The sequence below is a fragment of the Mesocricetus auratus genome, unplaced genomic scaffold (assembly GCF_017639785.1).
Source record: "Mesocricetus auratus isolate SY011 unplaced genomic scaffold, BCM_Maur_2.0 Super-Scaffold_100009, whole genome shotgun sequence".
Lineage (NCBI taxonomy): Eukaryota > Metazoa > Chordata > Mammalia > Rodentia > Cricetidae > Mesocricetus > Mesocricetus auratus.
Window position 1 is genome coordinate 81,418,258 of NW_024429193.1, and position 4,662 is coordinate 81,422,919.

The following is a 4,662-nucleotide window of genomic DNA, read 5'->3' on the forward strand; positions in this document are numbered from 1 at the left end:
GAGTTGTGCAACCACCCAAAAAGGCCTGAAGCATCTGGACTCATCATCCTACTATTGCAGTTTGGATTCTGTTAAACCTGATGCTTTCTCTTTTCTTTTTTTAAGACATGAATACAGTTTGTTGGCAGTCCTTCCTAGACGAAGCTCTTGGAAACCCAATTTGGAAATCTTGTTAGGGAAACTTCTGTGACAAATGTCCCTTCCACACCCAGGTCTTCACAAACAGAAGACTCATAAAGAAACCATTATTAACCTAGAAAACACTGATAAAAGTTTTTGGGGTTTGCCCCATAAAACTGAAATACTATATTTAAAAAGAACAGCCTTGATGTCACAGTGCTTTGGTCATGTTCTGGGTCATTGTAGATACTTTATTAATAATCTTAGAGGACACTGAGTATTTTGAAGAACAAACTGAAACATTGTAAGTATGACATTCTAAATTCCCACTTTAGAGAATAGGTGGTTTTTAGACATGGATCAGGGGAATGCCAGTCTGCAATTCCACTCTGCAATTCCACTGACAGAGAGTCTGGGAAACAGGAAAGAACCTAAGAGAGATATGCATGGTACACCAGAGAAGAGCAATGAGTCAAGATCTCCTGAAAAGATTGGGAAAATGATGGGTGAGGTGGGAACTACGAAGAAGAGAGGGGGAGAAGAGGAGGAGAGAGGAGGTCATGGGGGAAAAAGGAAGGTTGAGTTGGGAGTAGAATACGGGGAGAACAGGATGAAAAATACCATAATAGAGGGAGTCATAGATTTGAAGAGAGATCTGGCACCAGTGAGACCTCTAGTGATCTAAAGGGATGATACCAACTGGCAAGCTAAGCAATAGTGGAGAGACCACCTCGAATGCCCATTCCTGATAATGAACTTGACCTCTACCCTATATGCCATCCTAGAACCTTCATCCAGTGACTGATGGAAGCAGAGGCAAAAACCCACAGCTAAACGCTGAACTGAACCCCTGGAACCCAGTGACAGAGAGAGGGGAGTGATGAGCAAATGGCAAAGAATGGGCTGGCGAAGCCAGCAGAGACAGCTGATCTGAACAAGGGGGAGCTCTTGGACCCTGGACCAACAGTTGGGAGGCCAGCATGGGACTGATGGACCCCCTGAGTAGGAAAGTCAGTGGAGAGGCCTGGGCAACCTGTGAGGCCCTGAACAGTAGATCAGTGTTTGTCCCTGGCATACAGATGGACTTTGTGTGTCCATGGAACCAGGAGGGATGCTCTCTCAGCCTGGACTCTTGGGGGGAGGGCCTGGGCCCTGCCCTGAGAGAGGTGACAGACTCTGGATGTCCCCTGTGTGGAGGGAGGTGGAAATGGGGTGGGAGGCTGTGGGGGATGGTGTGGGGTGCAAGAGGAGGGGGGGGAGAGGAAGCTGGGATTGACATGTGAAGCAAGCTCTTTTCTAAAAAAATGTAATAATTTTTTTCTTAAAAAAAATAAAAGAGAATATGTGGTTACCACACTGAAACAACTGTTTGTATGCCCATTTGTTCTGTAGAGCTGAACAGGGCCTTCTTTAGGGCATGGCCAATTCTCTTTTCTCCTTTTCAATGGCAGTAACCTGGCACTAGACTGTACGTACATATATTGCCTATAAAGCAAATAGACAGAACCCTACAAAAGGTGAAATATCCCCACGCCTGTCTCCTAAAGGTTGCCCTGTCTAACTTAAAAGAAAGCTCTGCTTCTTTGCAAGAAGTAGGGAGGAGTTCCTTTGAAAACTTCTGAAATTAGGGTCAAGTTCATTTTATGCTTACGATGATAATACCTACATAATTCCACTGGTCTTGGGAAATAAACGTTTTCACATCTGAAAGAAACGGTGAGAGGTACAGGATGTCTCCCACAGAGCGCACCCTGTCCAATTGGGGGTTAGTGGGAATTCTGTCCTTTCTCCAACACAGTTGCTGATGAAAAGGATCTATTAAAAAGAACTGCGTTGGATTGCACTGCAGATTGGGTAGTGGGGCACAGAAGGACTGCATTAGCAAGACTGCAGTGGGGGCAGTGGTCTTGTGGATCATGGAGCACTTTCACATGTGTGCAATCATCTTCCTAATGTCCTCATCTAATTTGTCACGAACTGGTATCTGGTGGCTCTGTCTCAAATCCCCGCCCCCTCCAGCCACGCTACTGTTTCATCACCGCCCCCCTCAAGCCCCCCACTTTAGCAAGTATAAAGAGATGAGGGAATATGTGCACTTCCAGATTGTCACCTATGTTGCATGACCATTGGCGATTTCAGCAAACCACTTGGAATGGATCCCGGTTAGGTATTCAAGGATGTCGCCCCATATAGTTCACATGTTCTTAATTTGATCATCTCCCCCACCGCAACCCCTTCAGTTTGAACTGTAATTTTCCAAACAGCCACCTCTCATTTGCAAAAGTTAAAAATCAATCCACAGATGCATAATGCTGACTTCCTGACAGGATCTCTCTTAGTGGAGCTGGCAAATTGTGGCCAATAAATAGAAAAGGGGGGGAGGGAGGGGGAGGGAGGGAAAGAGAGAGGGAGGGAGAGAGAGAGAGAGAGGGAGGGAGGGAGAGAGAGAGAGAGAGAGAGAGAGAGAGAGAGAGAGAGAGAGAGAGAGAGAGAGAGAGAGAGAGAGAGAGAGAGAGAGAGAGAGAGAGAGAGAGAGAGAGAGAGAGAGAGAGAGAAGAATCACTTGCTTCCTAAGCAGGGATTTGCCTGCGATGCGCGGAGAGGACTGCGGCGGCTGATTTACACAGTTGGCGCGGAGGAGGGGCCGGGGGTGCGGGGGGGACAAGCTGGCTGAGGCTCCAGCGATGGGCTGATCTGGGGGCTCCCGAGCGCCGCTCCCTCGGTGCGCGATTTGGGGGCGGCTGATGGCTTTGCATTCAGGTTCCAGCCCTGCGTTTTCTATATTGCCTCCTAGTCCTCGACCTGGCGCTCCCAGTTTAGAGGCAGACGTTTGGTAAGTAATGTGTAATCTGATTTCAGTTATTTCTTAGGCCATCAAAGCGGTACTTTTAAAGCAGGTCAGTCTTAAAAAGATGCGGTCGCCGCCACCGCCGCCACCGGGAGCGTCTCCTTGGCCTGAAACGCTCGCCCCCCTCCTCTACCCACCTCCCCCTGTCCTCTGGCTGGAGAAGTGAGGGCGCTCGAATGGTGGGCTGTCAGGGGAGTCACACTCCGCCAACGGGATCGCATCGCTTTCGTGTTCTGCCTGAGATTTCCCAACGCCGAGTGCAATGTGGTGTGTACAGCCATACTGTTGTATCTGTGTCCTCGCCCCCACCCCCCACCCCGCCACCTGACCAATGCTGGGATCTGAGATCTAGTCGCCCCCTTCCTGCCTGCTTTCCGTCTCTCCCCACCCTGTCTTCTCTCATCTCCACACCACCCACCCCCACTCCCACCCATCCAAAGGGCAAAGAGCAAAGACACTCGGGAAAGGCAAGGGCTAGCTGTATCTCCTCCAGTAGACCGAGGCCGCAGGCAGGGTTTGCGCTGCGAGAGACAATCTTTCAGCGAGGTACAGAGAAAGAGAGAAATCCAGAGAGGATCCCGTGCTCTCGGGCGCTGGGAAGCTCGCCACTGAAGGAAGAGCACCACGGTTTTCCATCAGGCGATCCCGGTCCTGGGACGCTCACACAGCCTGCCTGCCATCTGGGGCAAGGATCGAGAGCTGTGGTTCTGAGCCCACGGTCAGTCGCCAGCATCACCGCGCTAGGTGCGCGCCCCGCTTTCCCATCGCTATGCAGCGACCATTTCCCTCTAAATCTGAAAGGTGGACCACTCTAAAAGGATTACAAGCGTGATTTGGTAGCCTTTCCGAAAGTTGGTGGCCGGAAGAGGGGAAGATCCTGGGCGACAGAATGACGGATACAATGCAGCCTCGCGGAGAGTTTGCCCCTCCCGCTGGGAAGCCCCTCGGAGCGAACCTCGGAGATCCTGAGCGCTCTGCACCATAGGTACCCGTCGCCATCCCTTCCTACTTTGCCTGATTGAAATCAGTGTTTCTCTCCTGTAGGATGTGTGCTGTAGAACGCGTAGACGTTGGCGGTTGGATCTTCCTTACACTCTCAGGTGCTAGGATTTTTAATTGTTTTGTTTTTTTATTATGTTAAACAATTGGATCCGGTAGATGTAAGGGCAATCATGAAGGAAGGGCTTCTGGAGACTAAAACAACCTCAGACCCCCCCCCCTTCTTCAGGGGAAAGAAATCTTAACTCCAACATATAGGCCAGGTGGCCAAGGGGAGAACCCCTCCCCCCCCGTGGAGCGCTAGGTTGTATTTTAAGAGACTGAAGGAAAACGGATATATATATATATATATATATATATATATATATATATATATATATATATAGTGCCTCGCCTGCCGGCAGCAGATTAGAAAAGGCTCTGTAGAAGGCTTATAGCTCTTCAGAAAATGAATGATGCAGCATTTTAATTATTTGTTCCAGGGAGATCGTTTCGCTTCCATATTGGAATATTTAATCTTAGATCTGGAATGAAGGGGGAGCGCTGAGGAGGGGGAGGTGGGAAAGGGGCTCGCTGGGTAGAAAGAGCTTCTTGTCTTCTTGTCCTTCTCTGGACAAATGGTGCCGGCGCTCCCAGCAGGACGCAGAAGAAACCAGCCCATGGGCCCAGCATTCCCTAACTTTCAGAGCCTTTCC

General features: G+C 49.7%; 1 protein-coding gene across 2 annotated transcripts in view; it reads left to right on the forward strand.

Moving 5' to 3' along the window:
• Positions 1-2,770: 2,770 nt before the first annotated feature.
• Positions 2,771-4,662, forward strand: part of Slitrk3 (SLIT and NTRK like family member 3) — a 9,577-nt gene continuing 7,685 nt past the window's right edge. The window contains exon 1 of one of the 2 annotated variants that reach the window (XM_005076131.3): positions 2,771-2,953. The gene's annotated coding sequence lies outside the window, so the exon portion shown is untranslated. Of the gene's footprint in view, positions 2,954-3,429; positions 3,954-4,662 lie in introns of those variants that run through there. The other variant, XM_005076130.4, reaches the window with a different exon arrangement.